Source organism: Tasmannia lanceolata, unplaced genomic scaffold (assembly GCF_043159265.1).
Source record: "Tasmannia lanceolata isolate RefF3 unplaced genomic scaffold, GAP_Taslan_0.1 ptg000003l, whole genome shotgun sequence".
NCBI lineage: Eukaryota > Viridiplantae > Streptophyta > Magnoliopsida > Canellales > Winteraceae > Tasmannia > Tasmannia lanceolata.
This window is the reverse complement of record NW_027518680.1, coordinates 41,814,324-41,840,215: the sequence shown is the minus strand read 5'-3', so window position 1 is coordinate 41,840,215 and position 25,892 is coordinate 41,814,324.

Below are 25,892 nucleotides of genomic sequence, written 5' to 3'. Positions count from 1 at the left end.
GCATGGTTGATTTCTGATCCCTTTGCATGGTTGGAAAGTAGACTTGAATATGAATCCAAGGCATCAAGAATCATCAAAATCCAACGAGCGGTTTAGGAAATATGATTTTTCAAAGTTTGGTACAAGTTGTTGGAATTCAAGAAATTAATTCTGAAAATTGATTTGGGTTTTTGTTTCTCTACCCCAAACGATTTGTTAAGCCTATAACCCAGGAATAGACTTTTCTAATAATGTCTTCGGGTGTATGTAGCATGACCAGATCCTTGAGAAAGCATTCAAGTAACTATATTCCACTAAAAGTTATTCGAAAGGTCATGCTATTCGGACTATGTTCCTGGAATGGAACAATTTTGTTTTTCACAAATCAACCGATCTTGTTTTCCCATAAAATTTTGCACGCTGATTTGTTAGACCATATAAAATTGTTTTATGATGCTTCTAATTAAAATCAGGATGGTTGTGCGTTAATCAAAATTGAATGATCCTGGTTTTTGTGCGAATTGATCGCTATTGGTGAAAGATGGGCAAAAGGGAGATTGGACCTCACTTCATGCATGAGATGCATGATTTTTCTATGGATGATATGTTTTGATATTTTATATTATGATTTGTAATATTAAAGTCCGCAATGCAATTTAATAATTTCAGTTTTAAAGTACTCCCTCTGGGCAGTTGGGCGGATGACTGGTTTCCCATGGAAATTGATGATGATGTACAGATTACCTAGGCTAGTGTAGGACACTAGGGTAGTTTATATTTATCTGTTCAAGACCAATTGAGGATGAAATCATTCTCTTGGAACTCAATCGATGGATTGTGGATACTGCGGCATAGGAATGCTCTAGATTGACTGGCATGGTTTGGTTTGCTACGCATATTTTACTTTTTATGCAATGGTTGCCTAATCAAACATATAAGAGGATAATTATTACTCCCACATTAAATAACCCTCTTAATAATATTAAGTTGATAGACGGGGTTAAGTGGAAATGACAAGACCTCTTAGCCTTCCATAGCCCTCTAACCGTTGGCTAGTCTAGAAAAAGGACGGTCACATGCCAAAGCAGAAGCTGAGCATGTTTCTTGACTAGAGTAACCATTAGATTCCTACTAGGATAAGGAGAATATGCATGATAGATTGGTCAAATGCCAAAGCAGAAGCCAACCATACCATTAATCTCATTAAAGTAAAACATACCAGTGCACAAAAGCAGAAGCCAAACCTTACCATACATTGGTCAAATGAAAGTAAAACATACCAATGCCAAAGTAGATTCCTATGGTCACATGCCAAAGCAGAAGCCGATACATTGATTAGGCATCTAGTGCACAAAAGTAAAACATACATAGCAAACCAAACCATACCAACAATCTCATGAAAATCAAAGAAACAAACCATGAAAATAAAAACCACACCATCTATGAAACCCAATTTGGCATCTTGGATCGTAGGGATTCTCCCACTAAGCTTATTTGAATAAGGGAATCCCTACAGTACCATATTGCCAAATTGATGGTGGATTATGGGCAACTTTGTGCAACTGCACAAGGGAAACTTCGTTGTCCTCAAAGCGAATTTTCAAAGGACTGTAATCTGATTTGCCTCATTATACGAAGCATATTATCATCAACAACATCAGCAAGTGCGTCCCTCCTTGGTTAGATTGAATCCGCCTCCATTTTCCAGTCAATCTGGAGCAATCCTATGCCGCAGTATCACGATCCATATTTTGAGCTCCAAGAGAATGATATCATCTTCAATTGGTCTTGGACAAATAAATATAAACTGCCCTAGCATCCTACACTAGCCTAGGTAATCTATATATCATCATCAATCTCCATGAAAAACCAGTCGTCCGCCCAACTACCCAGAGGGAGTACTTTAAAAGATGAAATTAATAAATTACATTGCAGACGTTAATATTACAAACCATAATACAAAACATCAAAACACAACATCCATAGAAAGATCATGCATCTCATGCATAAATTCATCTCATGCATGAATTGAGGTCCAATGTCCTTTTTGCCCATCTTTCACCAATAGCTACCAATTCACAAAAAAATGGGTTAATTCATTTTTGATTAACATACAACCATCCTGATTTTAATTAGAAACATCGTAAAATACTTTTATCTAATCTAATAAATCAGCATTCAATTTTTTGTAGGAAAACAAGATCGTTTGATTTGTGAAAATAAAATTGTTCCATACCGAGAACACAATCTGGATAACATGACCTTTCGAGTAACTTTGAGTGGGATATAGTTACTCGAATGCTTTCTCAAGCATATGATCATGCTACATACACCCCAAGACATTATTTAAAAAGTCTCTGCCAGGGTTATAGGCTTTAGAAATCATTTTGGGTTGAAGAAATAAAAACCTAAATTAATTTTCAGAATTAATTTCCTAAATGCCAACAACTTGTACCAAACTTTGAAAAATCATATCTCCTAAACAGCTAGTCGGATGTCAATGATTCTTGATGCGTTGGATTCGTATTTGAGTCTACTTTCCAACCGCATAATGAGATCAATCCAGAAATCCATCATGCGGTTCAGTTTTGCTATTTTTCGGCAAATAGTCCTATGTTTATTAAAACACACTAAGATTAGGAACCTTTTAAAGCTGGGATAAACAGCCGAGCTCACAGCGGATTACCGCATGATATATCTTTAGTTTGTTAGTCTCAAAATCTATTCACTAGTTTTCTCTGATACCAGTTGTTAGAAAGGTTAAAAAACCACGAGCAAAATCGCTACACGTAGTAGAAGAATAAACCATGTAGAATAAATTTTTTGCCATAACCTAGGATTCCTAGGGACTAATTAATTTTTATTGTGATTTAATAAACACAAATATAAATACCTTTAAGTTGTTATAGAGAAGAACTTGTCCGCTTGATCTACTCGTCGAAAATTCACCAACAATCTAATCGACCCGAAACCGCAAGTTGAATCGATGGATTCCTTATGTCGCACAAAGGATCTTGTAACCAACTCTTTGTTTACCTTATAATCCGATCTTAATCATATTATAATTTGGGATATATTGTTTAGAAGAATGGAGATTAGTTGGATGAATGCCTTTGAGTTCAAAAACTCAAAACTAGTTGATGAATAAAGAGAGAGAACAAAGGGGACGAATTTTCTTGTGTCTCTTTAAAATTCCTCCACATGGATTATGAAAGAGGTGTAGAAAAATCTACTCCTTTGTCTTGTATTTATAGAGATTTGAATTGCATTTGATACAAGCCAAAGTTGTAAGAGAATTCTTAAAAAATAAGGAAACTGGTCAAAATTGGGAGCTTCCAATTAGGAAACAAGTTAGTTTGCTTTTTTCGAAATAGAAACCAAATAATGTGGGGAATGTTTTTAGAAATTTTTAGATGTTTTGAAAATTCTAAATTGGGCAGTTTTCCAAGTAGAAAATGTGGGTTGCTTTATTGGATAAAAACAATCCCTAAAATATCTCCCACATTATTTTCTTTTTCTACTTTCCTGCTATAATTCTGTAGGTTAAATTTCGACCTCATTTTTGGACAAGTAAGCGGCCGAATTAGAAAAAATCATAAACTACAAAATTGTAGATCATTCAAAGTTCTTCGAAACGAGTACATACATTAATTTTATCCAAGAGGTGAATTAGTTGTGACTGTTTTAGTAAAACGAGTTTATAAGCTAAACTTACAATTGTTTATTTGATTTTATAATTATATAAACATATTTCCTCCCATCCAATGAGATAAAATCTCCATCCATATTTTTCTATAATTCCCAAAATACCCTTCGGTTAACATTTAACTAAATTGTTATTCCCATTGCGTCCCATGGTGTGTATGCACCAATAGAACTATGTAAATCTTTCCCTTTGCATCAAATGCCACAAAAAAAATTCATGTCTACAAACTAATAAATACGGTACCTCTATCTAATAGATTATAATAGGTTAATCGAGTAGTGAGTGGGATCGTAGTAGGGATTCAACAGTCGATCCTGCAGAACCTAACGGTGAGCCCCACTGCGATCTTGCTCCGTAGTCAATGCTACAATCGCAATGAGTCAGTGGCCTCCATGGAGACGTAACTCTGAAGATAACTGTCAAATCATCATACCTCTAAACATATCAAATGTGCAAGTCCTTTCTCCAAGTCCACATCTACCGAGTTGAGTCCTATGGGGAGTGGACATTAACTACCCTTGGGCTCACTCATGGTATACCTTTCAGTCAAGCAGTGTTGCCACCCAAATGCATTTGCTAAAATCATTTCAAAACTTATTTTGTGAAATCCTTTTTGATAAACATCTTATCAAATCCACCTGGCCAGGTATTTTTGTAGGCCTACTGCTCTGACCAAAACCGTAGATGTTATCCTATAAAATAGGTGGAGAAGTCCATGTCGGGTATCACTATTGACCTCGAAGGTTTGTCCAACACTTCAATACTACCCTATGGTGACTCCAAGAGAATCACGGTTAGATGGACCAAAAATGAGAGACTTGCCAACAGACCAATATGATCCCTCAGGTCAAAGGACATGTAAAGGGTTCTGTCTGGTAGAATAACTCAACGTTCTTCTATTCTCAAGCTATTCTAGTGTGATCCTGTTCAATACGTAATCTCATTCTCATAGCCATTCTATCTTGCTTAGCGTCTACTACCTAAGTGATTGAGATAAGTCACTCCACATGTCGTGTATGTAGGCAAGATAGATGCTAGTTGTGTGCAGGAGGAGGTGTCCAACCTCAACCCCAACTAGGTACTACTAAGGTCTGCAACGAATCAGAATCCCACATCTCCTTGCTCCATAGGATCTGTGAATCCATAAGCATGTGGGATTCCTACATTGCTCTCAAGGAAAAATACGTGTTAATAACAAAAAAAGTAACATATCACAAATATTTAACTACTAGTACCCGTAAATGTCATGAAAAAGAAACTTTTATTCATTAACATGCGACATATACTAGATTTCAGGGCACCAACTCTAACAGTCTCCCACTTGCCCTCAAAGCCAGTTATGCATATATCTTGGACCCATTCCCTCAACATGTATGTCAAACACCTTTCGACTAAGAGGCTGGGTAAAAGGGTCTGCCACGTTATCCGCTGAAGCAACCTTTGCAATAGCCACATCCCCTCTGTCAATGACCTCTTGTATCACATGATACTTTCGAAGTACAGGCTTGGAGTTCTGATGAGACATCGATTCCTTTACTTGAGCAATCGCTCCATTTTTATCACAATACATCGCAATGGGTCTCTCGACAGAGGGTACGACTCCAAGGTTGTCCAAAAACTTTTGCAGCCATACTGCGTCCTTTGCTACTTCACTCGCATCGATTTCTCCGTGGTACAGCCCCATTCGCTAAGGTGAACACAAAACTCGATGATGATTACATGTCATCAACGTCAGACTGAAAGTCTGCGTTGGTAAAATCAGAAACGACCAACTCGTCTCCACAGTAAACTAAACAATAATGTTTAGTTCTCGTAAGATACTTGAAAATATGTTTAATTGCTGTCCAATGCTCCAGATTTGGGTCCAACTGATATTTGCTAACAAAATATCTCTGTATTGGATTTTAGTGGGTTATTGCTCAACATCCTCATATCTCTCCACTGGATTTTCGGGTTGCTCTTCTAGGGCAATCCTATCCTTTCCGCTCGCATCTTGAGTAAACTCTTCTTCTAAAAAAGTGGCATTCCGGCTTACAAAATAGTTTTGTTCGCCAGGATTATAAAACAGATAACCCTTCGTTTCCTTAGGATATCCAATAAAGAGACACTTATTGGTTCATGCCTCCAACTTTTCAACACCTATTTTTTTAACATGGGCAGAACAACCTCATATCCTCATATGATTCAATGTGGCTTTTCTGCCCGTCCTTATCTCATATGGAGTCCTTGGTACTGATTTAGTTGGTACTCGATTAAGGATGTAGAGTGTTGTTTCTAGGGCGAATCTCCATAGAAACAAAGGTGCTTGTGCAAAGCTCATCATAAATCGAACCATGTCTAACTGTGTTCGATTTCTCCTTTCTGATACACCGTTTAAGTCTAGTGTTGCAGATGGAGTCCATTGAGAAACTATTCAATTTTCTTTCAAGTAGTACTTAAACTCATCCGAGAGGTACTCTCCTCTCCTATCGGAGCGAAGTGTCTTAATATTCATTTTTAATGATTTTCTACTTCACTCTTGAACTCTTTGCACTTTTCAAAGGTCTCTGAAATTCCAAGGGTGGTCCCGAGTACGGCAACTATGAGGAGTGAAGATTAATTAGGTTTCTAACAAGTTTTAATCTTTTGAAAACTCAAACCTAAATTGGAAATTAAGAGATCAAAATGAAATTCAAGCACACAAGTTAAATCTAGAGGTGCAATGTAAAATAAAGAGCTAGAGTTCAAGAGAGAGTGCACCCGAGATTTAAAGTGGTTCGGTCCTCAAAACGCGAGGCCTACTCCACTCCACCAACAAAAATCCGTTGATGGCTTCACTATGTGATCTTCTTAACTTCGGCGAAGATCGGTGCCGATTACAAATTCCGATTACCTTTAACCTTGGTGGCAATCTTCACCATGGAGAGTGGGCTATGCTTCTCCGAACACTCGCCCGATACAAGGTTCTTGATAAGAAAGAAAGAAAAAAAAATCCCTCACAAGGGTTTACAAAATGTAGAAGATGTACAAATAGAGCCTATGATCCAAATCCCAATATTTAGATGATGAGAGGCATAAACAAGTTTGATTCACTCTAAGGATCTTCAAGTAGGTTTTTAGAGTGTTAGGATTTGTAATTTGAATGTTTGGAATGCCCATATATATAGGAAAAACCAAATATGACCGTTCAATGGTATTTTTGTAATTCTAAGAAAAATCGCAACGGCTAAAAATCCAACCGTTGTAGTGTTCTCGGAGTTCCGAGAAAAAATCTCAGAGTTCCGGGAATACACACAGAAGATGAAAAAAAGTCTACTGGATCGAATCTCAGAGTTCCGAGGAGTTCCGAGAAAAACTCTCGGAGTTCCGAGAAGCCAATGTTGAGCAGATTTTCATTTCTGTTTTTGGGCTTCCAATTCTCAACCAATATGGGATTGTAATGAGGGTTCCAAGGTGTTGGAACTCCACAAATACAATCACTTATTTATTTAGGGTGTGTGAGATTTGCTTAATTATGCCTTTCAAAATCCTAAACTAGGATTGGATCTTAATACAATCTAATATAGCTTGATCTTCAATGGATTCTTCAAGTCTTCATTTGTCTTGGACTTTGATGTCTTTGGCCTTCATGATGTGGTTTAATGAGAGCTTCTTCGCCTCAATCCAAGGAATGTTGTCTTAGCACCAATGTGATCTACAACTTAGACAATCAAACACATTAGTGATCATGAATCACTTGTGTATTGGAATCATCAAAATAAGATGTGAATGCCAAGGTGAAAACCATTGGGCTTACAATCTCCCCCTTTTTGATGATGACAAGCACAAGAGATTTTCCAATAAAAAGCACATATATTTTTCCTAATACTAAATTCTCAAACTCTCGGAGTTCCGAGAAGCCTATGTTGAGCAGATTTTCATTTCTATTTTTGGGCTTCCAATTCTCAACCAATATGGGATTGCTATGAGGGTTCCAAGGTGTTGGAACTCCACAAATACAATCACTTATTTATTTAGGGTGTGTGAGATTTGCTTAATTATGCCTTTCAAAATCCTAAACTAGGATTGGATCTTAATACAATCTAATATAACTTGATCTTCAATGGATTCTTCAAGTCTTCATTTGTCTTGGACTTCGATGTCTTTGGCCTTCATGATGTGGTTTAATGAGAGCTTCTTGGCCTCAATCCAAGCAATGTTGTCTTAGCACCAATGTGATCTACAACTTAGACAATCAAACACATTAGTGATCATGAATCACTTGTGTATTGGAATCATCAAAATAAGATGGGAATGCCAAGGTGAAAACTATTGGGCTTACAATCTCCCCCTTTTTGATGATGACAAGCACAAGAGATTTTCCAATAAAAAGCACATATATTTTTCCTAATACTAAATTCTCTCCCCCTTTGGCATCAATCAAAAAGATTGGGGTAAAAGAGAAACAAAGGGATGAATTATTCAACTTAAGGCTCCCCCTTTTTCAAGGAAAAAGACAAACCTAGAACTCCCCCTATTTAGAATTTTTATTCAATATAAGAGGGGATATTTAATTAACTTTGAAAAAGATATTCAATTTTAAGCAGAAGCCCCTAATCTAAGCACATATGAATATAATCATATAGGGGCTTTGGGAACCCAAGATTTCTTGGTTCCACTATTATCCCTAATCTTATATGCACATTGGAATTGGTAATGGCCATTTATTCCACAATAATGGCATCTAACATGAGGGTTAGATACGCTAGTCCTATCATATGCATGTTTAGGTCTTTGACTAGTCTTCTTTAAGATTATGTCAATAATTTTGTCACCATTTAAGAATCCATGGAGACATAATCTTAAGCTTTCATTTTCATTATGAAGTTGGGTTATTTGATTTAGAAAATCATTAAATTCATCTTCATAAGATTTGGAAGAGCTTGCCACATCTTGGAGTTTTGCAATTTGGCAAGTTTTCTCATCCAAACAACCCTTAAGGGTTTCAATCTCAAGTTTAAAATTTTCAAGTTGTGCTTGAGATTTAGAAGAAGATTCATTTTAAAAAAAATTAAGTTCATTTTCTAATTTTAAAATAGATTTCTTTTGAACTTTATTTTTAGAAATTTGACAATGCAAGGTATTGCACAATTCATCATAAGATATTCTTTCACTATCACTACTTGATGAATTATAAGAAGGGTTTGAATTTACCTCATCTTCATGGGTGAGTGCCATGAAGCAAAGATCGTCCTTTTTATTTTCTTCCCCTTCGCTTGAGCTTTTGCCCGACGTGCTTAACGCATCCCAACCGGCGGCAAGAGCCTTATGCTTCTTCCAATCCTTCTTTCCCTTGTGTTTTGAGGAAGATGACTTGAGAAGAGGACAATCCGGTCTTTTGTGTCCGGTCTTCTTGCAATTGTAGCACCTTATAACTCCCTCTACTTCACTTTCTTCTTTCTTCTTTATTTTATCCTTCTTATGTTTCTTTCTCCATAAGCTTTTAAACTTTCTCAAAGCTTCTTCTTCATCGCTATCCGCCTCGCTAGAGGATGATGAGTTTGCTTTGGAGGCTTTTAGAGCTAGAGAACGACTCTCTTTTTCTTTCGGCTTCTTCTCCTCTTGTCGGCTAGTGAGGAGTATCTCATGGGTGATGAGAGATCCTACGAGCTCCTCCATGGTTAGCGTCTTGAGATTCTTTGATTCTTGTATCGCGGTGACCTTTGGATCCCAATGTGGAGGAAGAGACCTAAGCAACTTACTCACTAGCTCATCAGTAGGATAAGATTTACCAAGATTAGCTAATTCATCAGAAATTTTAGAAAAACGAGTATACATTTCGGAAATGCTTTCATTTTGATTCATTCTAAACATTTCATATTTGCTCTTTAACAAGTTTATTTTGGAGTCCTTGACTTGAGATGTTTCCTCGTGGGTAACGGCAAGTGTATCCCAAATAACCTTGGCGGAATCAAAAAGAGCTACTCGATTAAACTCCTCCGTAGATAGGGCGCAAAGCAAAGAATTTATGGCTTTGTAATTTAAATTTGCAAGCCTTTTCTCTACGACATTCCATTCTTCAAATGGCTTGGAAGGCAAAGTGTAGCCATTTTCTACAATATGCCAAAGTTCCACATCTATCGAAAGAAGATAGATGCGCATCCTTGTCTTCCAATGTCCATAGTTTGACCCATCAAAGAAGGGAGGTCTAGTTGTGGAATGGCCTTCTGGAAGTCCGGTTCCATTTGTATGTGCCATTTCACAAATAGAAAGTTGCCAAAAGATCTTATGATCTTTCCCTTGTTGAAATTTTAAAGAAAAATTTACTAAAGATTTTTAGAAAAGAAAATCTTTTAAGAGCCTTTGCTTTGATACCAAGTGAAATTTCAAGGGTGGTCCTGAGTACGGCAACTATGAGGAGTGAAGATTAATTAGGTTTCTAACAAGTTTTAATCTTTTGAAAACTCAAACCTAAATTGGAAATTAAGAGATCAAAATGAAATTCAAGCACACAAGTTAAATCTAGAGGTGCAATGCAAAATAAAGAGCTAGAGTTCAAGAGAGAGTGCGCCCGAGATTTAAAGTGGTTCGGTCCTCAAAACGCGAGGCCTACTCCACTCCACCAACAAAAACCCGCTGATGGCTTCACTATGTGATCTTCTTAACTTCGGCGAAGATCGGTACCGATTACAAATTCCGATTACCTTTAACCTTGGTGGCAATCTTCACCACGGAGAGTGGGCTACGCTTCTCCGAACACTCGCCCGATACAAGGTTCTTGATAAGAAAGAAAGAACAAAAAAAATCCCTCACAAGGGTTTACAAAATGTAGAAGATGTACAAATAGAGCCTATGATCCAAATCCCAATATTTAGATGATGAGAGGCATAAGCAAGTTTGATTCACTCTAAGGATCTTCAAGTAGGTTTTTAGAGTGTTAGGATTTGTAATTTGAATGTTTGGAATGCCCATATATATAGGAAAAACCAAATATGACCGTTCAATGGCATTTTTGTAATTCCAGGAAAAATTGCAACGGCTAAAAATCCGACCGTTGTAGTGTTCTCGGAGTTCCGAGAATTCTCGGAGTTCTGGGAATACACACAGAAGATGAAAAAAAGTCTACTGGACCGAATCTCGGAGTTCCGAGAAGCCTATGTTGAGCAGATTTTCATTTCTGTTTTTGGGCTTCCAATTCTCAACCAATATGGGATTGCTATGAGGGTTCCAAGGTGTTAGAACTCCACAAATACAATCACTTATTTATTTAGGGTGTGTGAGATTTGCTTAATTATGCCTTTCAAAATCCTAAACTAGGATTGGATCTTAATACAATCTAATATAACTTGATCTTCAATGGATTCTTCAAGTCTTCATTTGTCTTGGACTTCGATGTCTTTGGCCTTCATGATGTGGTTTAATGAGAGCTTTTTGGCCTCAATCCAAGCAATGTTGTCTTAGCACCAATGTGATCTACAACTTAGACAATCAAACACATTAGTGATCATGAATCACTTGTGTATTGGAATCATCGAAATAAGATGGGAATGCCAAGGTGAAAACCATTGGGCTTACAGTCTCTGACTTACGTCGCATTAGGTATAAGTAACCGTACCTTGAATGGTCATCTGTGAAAGTCACGAAGTAGATAAACCTCCTCTCGCAGGATGAGAAAGAGGACAACATATATCCATATGTATAAATTCCAATACACTTTTGCTTCTTCCACTCTTTCCCTTGAAGGAAATTTTAGTTATTTTGCCTTGGAGACATGGCACACAAGTTGGAAAGGGTTCCACTTGGATTGAATCCAATGGACCATCTGTCACTAACCTTGCCATTCGCTCTAGGCCAATGTGACCTAATCGAAGATGCCAAGGGTGTGATGGAATTACCGTGTCCCTTGCCCTTTTAAGGTTTTCAACGTCAACACTCGGAATATTCTCAACATTGCTTTCATTCTCTAAGGCGTTAATTAAGTACAAGCCATGATTCATTGTACCTTCCACAATTAAGGAATTTCCCTTTTTAATAAAAACAGAACTTTTATTAAAACTAGTAAAATATCCATCTTCAAAAAAATTTAAAACTGAAATTAAATTCCTTCTTATTGAAGGTACATAGTGAAATTCCAAAGGGCAACACACAAAAGGGGGTGAATTGGGTGTTTTAAAATTTTTCTACTTGAAAAGATAGGGCTTGTGAAATTAACCTAGTTAGTTCTACCCCTTGTTCAAAATTATATTCAAATAGAAAAGGGAAGAGATAATCAAACACCACAAGAGAGAGGAAGAAGAGTAAGGACACCACACAACGATTTTTATAGTGGTTCGGTCAAACATTTACCTACTCCACTACCCAAGTACTTGGTCTTTCCTTGGGATTTTCTCCACTACGGTGAGACTCCTCAATGCCGCCTCACAATGCATATACAATGATCACCACCTCAACAAGGGGACACACCCTTGGATATAATCTGCCTTCGAGGATGTTCTTCTTCATTGCACCATCGCCTTGAAAGAAAGAAACTCCTCTTTGCAACTTCAAATACAAATAAGGAAAGAAGAAAAGGAATGTAAAGCACTCAAACCTCTTTAAGGCATATACAACTCTCAAGCTCACAATAAACTCCCAATGATTGAAACTAAATGCTTAGGAGAGTACCTCTCGACAAATAATGGGTGCAAGTTTTTGAATGTTCAAGAGGAAGAAGAAGAATCCTTTTGATTTTAAAAGAAGAGAGCACTAGGGTTTGATAAATGTTCAAAATGTGTCAAATATGATTTTTGATGAAGTATAAATACCCATGGATGATTTTGAAACCCTCAATGGTAAATCCGTAATAAAACTGGGTAGGTGGGGTAGGTACACCTACCATTGGTGAGTTCAAACGGCTCTTTTGCCATACCATTGCGGTCGACCGAGCCACGGCGGTCGCCCGCCCGTATCGAGCGCCCCTTTTTTATTTCCAAAAATTAACCCATCGCGGTCGACCGGGGTTACCATAGTCGCTCGCCGAGGGCAACCTGTTTGAAGACTTTTTCGTGAAAAAATATTTCCGCGATCGACCGACCTATGGCAATTCAAGATTTGAAAGTTTTGGTTCGAAAAATATTCCGCGGTCGACCTAGGGGGTCGCAGTCGTCCGCCGAGACTAGCCTGGATGATTTCTCAAAATTGAAAAATCATTCCGCGGTCGACTGGATTGGCCCGGTCGACCTGCCCGATAAAATTTGAGATGACCTGGAATTCCAGGTAGCATCCCGCGGTCGCCCGGCCTAGCCCAGTCGACCGGCCCTGTGTCAAAAACTTGATTTTAAAAGTTTGGTCTGAGGGACTTCCGGCCATGGTCTTTGGGCTTTACACATGTGTTTTCAAATACATTAATGCACTTATAAAAATAGTTTTAAAGATGATTTGAAAACATGAAAACATGCAAACGCTTAATGCCAAAAGGACTCCCATGCATTCTAAAGTATATGACTTGGGTCTTCTTGATCTTCAATTTTCTTGGGTGCTTGCATGAGTCTTCCTTTGTCTTGAGATAGTCTTTGAACATGTTCTTGCGCTTGTGGTTCCTTTGATTCTTCGATACACCATATGGCTTGAAGGTTGACCACCAAGACTTGACTTTCTCCAAGACTAGCCCTTGTTCTTCTAGCTTCTAGTGTTGGCATAAATGAAACACGTCTAAATCACAACACTAGAGAAGTCATTAGCAAACAACCATAAATTTGGGTTTGTTGATCATCAAAACACGGGAGAGATGTACCCTTGGGCTTACATTACCTTTTTGATGATGACAAACCTATATTGATTATGGGGTTGGAGGCTCCCCCTTAATAAAACATTTACGCAAATTTTGCCTCCCCCTCCATATATGCTTATATCATAAATATGAAGATTAAAAGATTTATGAAACCATTTAGAACAAATGACAATGAGCACACGATAAGCATAGGTAAAGCTAATATGGTGACTAGGAAAATCATATGCATGTGTGGACCCCGATCCGAGAGAGGCGGGGGACGTGCCCCCAAGGGTCTCTAGATCATCCATGTAGAGGAGAGCTCCACTAAGGAACTCTCGAAAGAGTGCCCCTCACAGCATGAGTGGCGATGTAAAATAAGATACCTCTCGATTCGGGGACTAGCCCGAATTTGAGACGTACCTTAAACAAAGAAGAGTCGCCATCCAGGGAAGTCGGACCTAGAACCCACACTATGCTCTGTTATAATGGATAACCAGAGATACAAAAGGTTCGTGCCTGGTTACGAATTTGGAAGGTCCGAAGAGCACCTCATCCGCCTAAGTGCAAGGACCTGGTCTCTTATGCTATTTATTTATTGATTTTGAAGAGTTTTGGGTAAAAATCATGTGAAATGGGAACATATATCTCCGACAAGACGTCTATCTAATCATGCATGTCTCGGAGCACAAATGAAAGAAATGTCACCTAAGAATAGTTAGGTTATGAGTGTCATGCCTAATTTGTGTCTAAATTCTGATGGGCAAATACAAGCATGCTACAGCTAAAGGTATAAGGTCTGCACAGGATGAGAAATCTAAAACTAGTAGTTAATCATGAAATGAATTAAGAATACAGTAAACGAAATAAAGAATAAACAAAATGACAAGCAGATAAAAGAATAATGAAATAAAACATAGGGCGAACACATGGCGCCTATCTACATTAGGGCGAACACATAGCGCCTAAGATAATATAAGACCCTAACACATCCCATCTAGAAAGTAGTAAATGACAGATAGAATAAGCAATAATGAAATAAAATCTAGGGCGAACATATAGCACCTATCTACTTTAGGGCGAACACATAGCACCTAATATAATATAAGATCCTAACACATCCCATCTATAAAGCAGTAAATGACAGATAGGATAAGCAATAATGAAATAAAAACTTAGGGTGAACACATAGCTCCTATCTACATTAGGGCGAACACATAGCGCCTAATATAATATAAGATCCTAACACATCCCATCTAGAAAACAGTAAATGACAGATAGGATAAGCAATAATGAAATAAAAACCTAGGACAAACACAACGTTTATCTACATTAGGGCGAATACATAGCGCCTAATATAATATAAAATCCTAACACATTCCATCTAGAAAGCAGTAAACATACACATGCATAACTACAGCTAAGCAGATAATGACGGGTATGATAAGCAGTAAAGCAATAAAAGAGCTAAACAGATAATGACAAATATGATAATCAATAAAATAGTAAAAGAGCGAAGCAGATAATGATTAATATGATAAGCGGTAAAGCAATGAAAGAGCTAAGCAGATAATGATAAATATGATAAGCAGTAAAGCAGTAAAAGAGCTATAGATAAACATGTGATATGACAATAAAGAAAACAATGAGGAGCTAAAACTAAACATGAGTATAAGTAATAAAAGAAAGCAGTAAAGAATTATAAGAGTTACAGCTAAATATGGTGAAACTACACCTAAACAGGTCTATGATAAACAAGTAAAAAACTATAACTAAAATATGTGAATAACAAATCATAAACAATCTAATCAAAGAATGAAAGCACACTAACATGATCCTATGCAAGAAACAATGTTGAATAAGAAACTCAATACCCAAAATATTAAAAACTAACCCTAAACTCTAAATATTTTTGCCCGATTCTTTGGATGGTCTGGTATTCATCCAAAGCCGCCTACGTATCCTTGCCTCCACGAGAATCAAAGCAACGTAGTTCTTCGCGCCTATTCTAAACTATAACGCCTAAGACATCTAGACCTCTATCCTAAACTTGACCTAAAAGATCGGATTAATTATTTAAATCTTCTTTAACACTTATTTAAATTCAAGTGAATTGTGAATTTTTACGACTCCCTATATGCCCTATCTAAATGCAAGTTAGCCATAAGCTAATGCAAGTGGTTCCTATATCCTATATGTAACTAGGCTGTATGTCCTAAGAAAAATAGTGGGCAGACTAACGCGTCCTATACTAATCATCAGTCGGCGATGTGAATCGCTAACTGATCGGACAGAGGCGCTCCTAGGTAGGACAAACTCCTAACTCTAACAAAAACATACAACAACCACACAACATATTAAAGAAAAACTCATAACTCTAGAACTCTCTATCTAGGACAAAGTCCTAACTCTAGAGGAAGATTTTTTTGAAAATAATATTTTGGAAGATTTTTATGTTTTTTAAAGAAATTAAATGATTTATTTACAAAATTTGAAATGTTTATTTTGAAAAGTTTGACTGAACTTGGGACGGGAATCCCAAGCTGCCTACGTACCTCATGGAGAAGGATCAAGTCAACATAGTTCAAAAACAAACTTTCCTAGTACGCCTAAAAACTATAAAAAAACTTTTCAGATATTTCAAATGTTTTTGAGATTTTATGGTTTTCAAATGTTTTGAGTTTCAAATTTCTAATGTTTTTGGATTTCAAATTTCTGATGTTTTAAATTTTAAATGGTTTATCCCTTTTAGCCAAAACGAACAAAATAAGAAAACACACTTTGTAATCCAAATCGCGGCAGAGTACAAACACCACAAGGTAAAACTCCCTCGGCCAAAAGGTAAAACTCCCTCGGCCAAAAGGTAAAAAACTGAAAAGGCAAATTGGTGACCCAACTATGAAATGCATGAAAAAATCCCAAGTAGGTAAGGCTCCAATAAGACTAAGCTAGTCTCTAAAAGGGAAAGACATATCTATGGCAAAAGATAAACTCTTATACAAATGACTCTAAAAAGGAGGTGCAAGTAAGTCACAGACTATCTAATAACGCTACCAAAATGTAAGGCAAATAAGTCAAAAAATGACCAATACTCTATAAGGGGGTGCAAATAAGTCAAAGCATGACCAACACTTTATAAGGGATGTAAATAAATAAAAAAGTGTCTACTAAACACAGAGGAGTTAAACAAGGCAAATGAAACAAAGCATGTCTCCAATGAGGGTACAACTAACTCTAATCAGACAATGCATGTCTCCTATAGGGGCTCCAAGTAACTTTATCATTGCCCTTGCAATGATAAAAGATAAAGGCAATTAACAGACCAAGTTGGTCTTCAACTAGTAGGGGGTACAAGTTGGGAAGTGGGTTCTATAAATGAGGTAAGGCATGCCTCCTATGAGACCACAATGGCTTCCTAAAGGGTAGGTTCTAAATGACTAGGTTTGTCTCCAAAGGAGAAGTATTAATGAGGCAGAGTATGTCTTCTAGTGGGGCTCTAGATGACTCTTTCATTGTCGTTTCAATGAGGGGACAAGTGTCTAAAGGCTCTAAAAGGCTGGGCTAGCCTACTAACTAAAAGAGGGGAGTGCTACTAGGACCGAGCAAGTTCCCTAAGGATGGGTTTAGGTTGACACCTTCATCGCCACTCTATGAAAGGGATATTAACATCCCAATCTCTCATGTCTTCAGAAATATCTAAGGTGATACTAGCAAATTACAAATATTTGCATGTTGATTCTATGAATAATACATCATGCCAATAACTCAATTATTTGACCTGAAAATGCAGAACAACATAACAATATTATCTTAATAGAGTAATGTAAAATCTGTTCATTGTTACGAACTAATAAAAGCTTTCAATTCCTCAAGCTTAGGTAAGAGAATGACTGATACAAAGATGTGCTTTAAGAATTTTAAAAAAAAGTCATGGTCAATGGACCCATGAAATCCAATGGAGCATCACATATACAAATGGGGCAGACAACGTACAGAACTACCCCTTACTGTCCAAATTCTTAATAAATTTTCGAGACATGATTCAAGTCATGAGAACAAAACATTTAACTGGTGAGGAAATAGTTTAATAAACCATAACAATTTCAATAAAATTCGGATCACCTTAGCTAAACCAGTTTTGAAAGACAAATGAGCATAAAAAGTAACCTGACACTTTTATAGCATCATCTTAAACTTCAAGTATATATGCATATGCATTATGACTCATAAATCATAATTGACTTGCAACTACTACACAACTGACCTTAAGAATCCTTCTTATCCTAATAAATAATCCAAACACAACAACATAAGATGCAATCTTCTCTGTCTCAATACAATTTCGGTATAAACTTATAACCATAAAAGAAAAGGGATTTCAGATTATCAGGTGAATTGAGTTGTATTTAAGGAAATGAAATGAAAATGCAAGTACATGTCTTTTACTTTTACAATAATAAGGAATTTTTTTTAGCAACATAACTATAGAAACAGAGTAATATATCATCTACAATATCATGATTAAAGCAATTGATTGAATTTTGGTATTAATTATATAGAGGAAGTAAGACCAAATGAGAAGGAAACAAAGTAAACTAGACCCAGTCCTGTATCATATAGATTAGATTCTAAAAAGGGGAACTACCATTTCGATCCCTACTCAAAACAACAAAAATCACTTTCGGATGGACAACGTGAGAGTAGGATAACAGATAAGGTGATTCAAACTCTATACTCTCTAGTGGGCTGAAGGAATTCCAAATTAAAACTCTCTTATTTTCCTTTAAGCTTATACCAAAAACCAAGAATTGAAAATAAGAGGACATGATCTGTATCCGCACTACGACTTTGTGATTTAATTCCACATATATATAATTTCTTTGGAAAAGACTCGAAAATAAAAGAATTGTCAGGCCAAAATGTAAGAAGGTAACTAAGATAGGATAATTAACACAACACGAGAGGTCCACCTAAAGTAAAAGAGAGTGGCTAAAATTGTGGAGAAGAAGATGGGTTTTGAAATGGGTTTGACAAAAAATGGCATTGGGCTGATGGTAGTGGCAGGTGAAAGGGAAGATGAAGACGGGGGGTGATAGTAGTGGGGCTACAAAGGCTACAAATGTTGGGTCTGATGGTGTTAACACAAAGAGGCAACTTTCAATACACTTCTCTAACATGATGTTGATCATATTATAAATTACACATCCTGCAATTGGAATTTCAACTTCAGAAAATAACAAATACAAAGCATATGAATTATATTCTTACAGCTCACAATATTATCATCACCTAACTAAAAACAATGCTACAAAGGACCCAAAATTCAGGACATAAACCGAACCTGTACAGCACTAAAAGGATGTAATAAAAAACCAAAAAAACAGGACACAGACTGAACATATCAACACTTTCCCGCTAGTCATTCAAATGTCTCAACAACTAAAGAAAGAGCTTATCATTTAGCATCCAATGGTCCCAGGCGGAAACACCCATTTTTCAAGATTCAGGAGAGTCAATTAAGTACCGTATTTCACTGACCCTATCAAATGCATTTACAATAACAGTATCTGTCAAAGGAAGTGAATAAGGAAATGAACAACAAACTGTAAGGGAAATGATGACTAATTCTTATGAACAACAGATAAAAAATTTACTTGATGATACCATTAGATCAAGGCAAGAAGCCCCAAAATAAACCCTGTATAAATCTATGTCAAATTGTTTCTTATGTCCACAAGCCAAACAGGTTGGGTTACTATAGTTCTTGACCAACTCAATGAGAAATGGGAATCTATTAAAACTAGTTAACCCTGCTATATTTTTTTATATTACCTAAATTCTTTTGGAAACTTCAAGGAGCAATGCTTTCTTAACTTCTTGACATGTGTCAATTAGTTCATTCATGATAGGTTGTTCATTTTCATTATCACTTTCATTACCACTACTACTATCACTATCACTATTAGGAAGAAAAGAGTCTATAATTTGGCTTACATTGAGTTGAGATGGATTGCTTGTCATGTAGCATACAAAATTTGATTTCTCATCTCCACTTGAGTTGCTCCGTGATGTGTCGCTTAAGCCATCCCAATTGGCGCTGGAACTCTTCTTCTTCTTGTCATCTTTTCCTTTCCTTTTATCCGAGTCCTTCTTGAGTAATAGGCACTTGGATGTGTCCCTTTTTGCCACATTCAAAGCACCGGATCGAATCATCGTTACTATCTTTTCTTCTTCCGTCTCTATCTCTCTTTGGAGAGGTGCTCCTTCTTGAGCTTTTATTTTTCCGATTAAATCTCCCAAACCTAGAGATCCTTTTGGAGATGAGAGCCATTTCTGAGGTTAAGTTTTCCATACTTAACTCTCTCTCACAGTTTTCTTCTTCACTAAAAACCTTGGCTTTGAAAGCCACATATCTCTTCTTTAATTCTTCCTTCTTTCCTTTCCTTTTTTCCCTCTTCTTCATCCTCATCTCCTGGGGGATTAGGTTCCCCATGAGGTCATCAAGTTGAAGGGTATCCAAGCCCTTTGATTGCTCAACTGCCGTGATCATTGGATCCCAAGAGTTCGGGAAGCATCTTAGGAGTCGTTGGACCAATTCATAATTTGTATAAGTTTTTCCTAATGCATTCAACTCATTTACAATATTAGTAAACCTTGTGAACATGTTGGAGATAGACTCTCCTTCATGCATCTCAAAGGCCTCAAAAACACTAATAAGCATATTAACTTTGATTTCTTCACTTGAGTCATCCCTTTATGGGTTGTCTCAAGTGTGGTCCAAATTTCCCTAACCGTCTTACAAGTTGAGACTCTATTGAATTCCTCGGGAGAGCACAAAATAGTAGTGTCACTCCTTTGGCATCCAATGTAGCCTTTCTTTTGCCTGCGGGACTCCATTCCTTCCTATCCGTTGTGGGTTCAATGTACCCATTGTGGACTAGCTCCCAAATTTCAAAGTCTACGGATTTTAAATAAAAAGCCATTCTAATTTTCCAATACCCGTAGTTTAGTCCATTGAAATATTGAGGTCTATTTGAGGCGTGACCCTCAATGTACCCGGAGGGAGCTACCGGAAGAGGATTGGATGAGGAGGATGGAGGAGGATCGGTTGCCATGGATATCTCCCTTGTAGATTTTTTGATCAAAAATCTCTATAAGAGCATTTAGCTCTGATACCAAGTGAAATTCCGAAGGGCAACACACAAGAAGGGGTGAATTGGGTGTTTTAAAAAATTTCCACGTGAAAAGATAGGGCTTGTGAAATTAACATAGTTAGTTCTAACCCTTGTTCAAAATTATATTCAAATAGAAAAGGGAAGAGATTACCAAACACCACAAGAGAGAGGAGGAAGAGTAAGGAGACCACACAAAGATTTTTATAGTGGTTCGGTCAAACCTTGACCTACTCCACTACCCAAGTATTTGGTCTTTCCTTGGGATTTTCTCCACGACGGTGAGACTCCTCAACGCCGCCTCACAAAGCATATGCAATGATCACCACCTCAACAAGGGGACACACCCTTGGATACAATCCGCCTCCAAGGACATTCTTCTTCGTTGCACCATCGCCTTGAAGAAAGAAACTCCTCTTTGCAACTCCAAATACAAATAAGGAAAGAAGAAAAGGAATGTAAAGCACTCAAGACTCTTTAAGGCATATACAAGTCTCAAGCTCACAATAAACTCTTAAGGATTGAAACTAAATGCTTAGGGGAGTACCTCTTGACAAATAATGGATGCAAGTTTTTGAGTGTTCAAGAGGAAGAAGAAGAATCCTTTTGATTTTCAAAGAAGAGAGCACTAGAGTTTGATAAATGTTCAAAAGGTGTAAAATAGGGTTTTTTATGAAGTATAAAACCCATGGATGATTTTGAAACCCTCAATGGCAAATTGTAATAAAACTGGGTAAGTGGGGAAGGTACACCTACCATTGGCGAGTTCAAACGGCTCTTTCGCCAGACCGTCGCGGTCGACCAAGCCACGGCGGTCGCCCGCCCGTATCAGGCGCCCCTTTTTTGTTTTCAAAAATTAACTCGCCGCGGTCCCCCTCCGAGAGCAACCTGTTTGAAGACTTTTTTGCTAAAAAATATTTTCGCTGTCGAAGGACCTATGGTGGTCACCCGCCCTGAGCTAATTCAAGATTTGAAAGTTTTGGTTCGAAAAACATTCCGCGGTCTACCTAGGGAGTCACGGTCGTCCGCCGAGACCAACATGGATGATTTCTCAAAATTGAGAAATCATTCTGCGGTCGACCGGATTGGCCCGGTCGACTGGCCCGATAAAATTCGAGATGCCCTGGAATTCCAGGTAGCATCCCATGGTCGCCCGGCCTAGCCCGGTCGACCGACCCTGAGTTAAAAACTTCATTTTAAAAGTTTCGTTTGAGGGACTTTGGGCCATGGTCTTTGGGCTTTACACATGTGTTTTCAAATACATTAATGCACTTATAAAAATAGTTTTAAAGATTATTTAAAAACCTCAAAACATGTAAACACTTAATGCCAAGAGGACTCCCACGCATTCTAAAGTATATGACCTTGAGTCTTCTTGGTCTTCAATCTTCTTGGGTGCTTGCATGAGCCTTCCTTTGTCTTGAGATAGTCTTTGAACATGTTCTTGTGCTTGTGGTTTATTTGATTCTTCGATACACCATATGGCTTGAAGGTTGACCACCAAGATTTGACTTTCGCCAAGACTAGCTGAAATCTCAATAGGCAACACAAGAGGGGGGTGAATTGGGTTATTAAAATTTTTGCCCTAATTATGTGTAATGTTAAAACTAATTTTAACAATTAGCAATTACAAATTTAATTAGGCTTTTGAAAAGCATTCCAAGTTTAAATCTAACCCTTGTTCAATTAAGCATAACGTAAATGGAGGTTAGAAATTCCCAAACACACAAAGGAGGCTAGGATAGAAGGAGAGCAAGGAGACCACACAATGATTTATAGTGGTTCGGTCACAAACGGACCTACTCCACTACCCAAGTACTTGGTCTTTCCTTCACTATGTTGAACCTCTTTAAACGCCGAGTCCCAAGCTTTACAATGTACACCGCCTCCAAGGGAACAAACCCTCTTTGCAAAATACGCCTCAAAGAAGATCAAACCTCTTCGCAAACTGCCTCAAAGGGAATCACTTCTCTTCGCGAACCGCCTCCAAGGAGATTAACCCTCTTCGCAAACCGCCTCCAATAGAATCTCTCATCTTCGCGAACCAGATTCACTTTTGTTGTTGGGCCGAATCGTAGACCCCAATTACAATAAAAATGAAGAAGATAAAGCTCACTTGATGCCTCTTGATAGGCTAATAAATACAATCAATAGCTCACGATCTCTCTAATAAAGCCCTATGGAGATCCTCTTGTTGAATGTGGATTTGCAAAATCAAAGCATAGAAGAGGATAAACTAAAAACCTTGGATTAGAAAGTTTGGGCTCAAGAAGATGTTAAATGATTTGCTAAAAGGTTACTTAGTTGGTCTAGGATAGGGTTTAAATAGCCCATGGAAAGATATGACCGTTTTGGGGGGTAAAACCGTAAAAACTGGGTTGAAAAAGTCAACCTATGCAAGCCCCAACGGCTCTTTTGCCAGACCGGCCTGGTCGACCGGGCTAAGGCGGTCGTCCGCCCCTATCGGGCAAACCTTTTTAAATTTCAAATTTCTATCGTCGCGGTCAACAGGCCCATGGCGGTCACCCAGCGAAGGCTAGCTGGACTTTTATATTTTGTCAAGTTTCCTATCTGAGGTCGACCGGACCTATGGAGATCGACCGGCCCAACCATGCTGGATTGTTTCTGGATTTCCATAAACATATCCGCGGTCGCCCAGGAAGCCCGGTCGACCGGCCCGCTGTGTTTCAGCAGGTGCTGGATTTTCAGCCACCATGCCGCGGTCGCCCTGGTAGCCGCGGTCGACCGGCCCTGTTCAAAAATCCTTTTTAACATATAAAATCCAAGGGACTTTGGGCCATGGTCTTTGGGCTTTTGTCCAAGGTTTTCAAATACATTTTAGGGAGTGTGAATGGTTTTCAAAGATGTTAAAGTTAATTATGAAAACCATTTTGAAAACCTTCGAAAGTGCAAATACATAAAACAAGAGAACTCCAAATACAATCTAAAGTGTATACCCTTGAGTCTTCTTAGATTGCTTGGCTCCTCCGCACTGTCTTGGACATCTTCCACTTGCAAGTGAACTCTTCAACTTTCTTTGAATCATGTAGCTTCCTCCATCTCTTGGACATATTCAATGTTGCATGAGAAGGGCACCAATGCTAGTTCAACTACAAGCTTCTACTGGCACTGAGCTAGGCAACTTGGGATCTTTGACCTGAGCTCTTGACTTGAATATCTTCCAATGATGATCTCTCCCATGTGTGTACAAGCTCTTTGGTCCATTGTGCATGTTGATCCGCAAGCGATGTGTTGAGTTGAGTGAGTTGTGTAATGGCGATTGACATGTGAAATTCCTATCTAAGGCACAACACTACAAGCCAACACATTAGTCCATAAAGACTAATCAATTTGGGTTTGTTAGCATCAAAACAGGAAGGTAAAGGTGAATGATTGAACCCCTGGGAACCCTTGGGCTTACATTCTCCCCCTTTTTTATGATGGAAAATAAAAATTGATTAGGAGGCAGGAAATATCAAAATGATAGATAAATAAGCATCAATTGATATAACAATAGAGCATAGCTCCCCCTCACTATATGCATAAGTATAATATGATACAAGAAAGCAAACAATGTATATAGAGTATGGACTGCCTAATCAATTCACAAAATTCTCCTCCTTTTGGCAACAGCAAAAAGGAAGGATTTTAACTGTTAAATTTTAAAAACATAGTGATATTATGACTCTCCCTATCTACTTATCATGAATATGAGATGATTCAAGTTAAATATGCATGATAAGAGCAATCAAACATAGAGATATAAGAACGCATTGTAAAATATTCCTATGTTTGGTCTCAGGTAGAGCTATATGGATGGGCATAGGTAGAGGGTGGCAAAATATTATAGGTTACTTATATAACCCATGTAACTAATGATGATATAGGAAAGTAAGCGCTCCTAATGCTCATCAAGAGGTTTTAGCAAAAACAGAGCATGACAAGCAATTTTTTTTTTTTTTTTTTGAATCTATTAGATTTACATTTAAAGCACAACAAATGGGGGAATGGACATTGTCATTGTGAGCACATCACTATGGTCCATATAAACATGTGAATGAGACAATTAGGCTCTCCCCCTACATATTTGTCATTGGCCTTTGGTGAAACCTATAAGGCAAGGCATGACAATACAAACTGGCTAGAGATATGGCAATAAGAGCATAGCCACTTTATCTTATCATGAAGAATGATGTACTTACCTTCAAAGGCACATGATAAGAGAGAATTCATAGACAATGAGATAACCAAATCAAGCACTATCTTATGAATGGGAGTTCTAGAGAGTTTTCAAAATTGAACTCTAGAACAAGATACTTATCATTAGAAGAGATGATACCATATGAGTCCATCCAAGATAAGTCTCGAGCCTAAAAGGATATGACACTGCAGCTTAGGCTAAGGGTACTTGTTATAAATGAGAGATGATCTCAGAAAGAAAGTACAAAACAAGACCCAAACATACCACAAATGGAGAAATAGGGCTCCAAATGGGTGTACCTATCATATGTAATGTAATACCCATATCAAACACATATGATAAGAAATAATGGACGGATATTTCATATATAGCTCCCCCTTTGTTAGTGACTCATACAGAGTATGAATCCAAAGGGCTGTCCCACACAGAGTCACCATCCAGTGCGGACACTGATAATAGAAACGCTAAAGTGGCACCTAGTGATTCGATGTGATGTGATACTGTACTTTAACAGTATTAATTTTGAAAAGATGTTTCTTTGACATCTAGAGATTTGGTCTTAAGGATTGGCCAAGAGACTAGCGTTTGTACGGATGCAAACACTTAAAAAAACTATTCATTTTGATGAGTTACCGTGTACAAACGGAATTACTCGGGTTCGGAGGGCTACCGCATAGAAACAAACTTACCCTGAAAAGCTACTGTGTGATAATGGGTCTGCTTTGGCTTGATACCATGCGATAATGGGCTTACACTGATTGGGAGGGTTACCGCGTAGAAACGGACTTACCCTGAAGAGCTACCATGTGATAGCGGGTTTGCTCGAGCTTGATACCGTATAATAACGGGTTTACAGTGATTTAGAGGGTTACCGCGTAGAAACAGACTTACCCTAAAGAGCTACGATGTGATAACGGGTTTGCTCGGACTTGATACTGTGTAATAACGGGTTTACACTGATTTGGAGAGTTACCGCTTAGAAAAGGACTTACCCTGAGAGCTAACGTGTGATAACGGGTTTGCTCTGATTGGATACGTGTAGTAACGGGTTTACTCTGATTTGGAGGGTTACCGCGAAGAAATGGACTTACCCTGAAGAGCTACTGCATGATAATGGGTTTGCTCTTG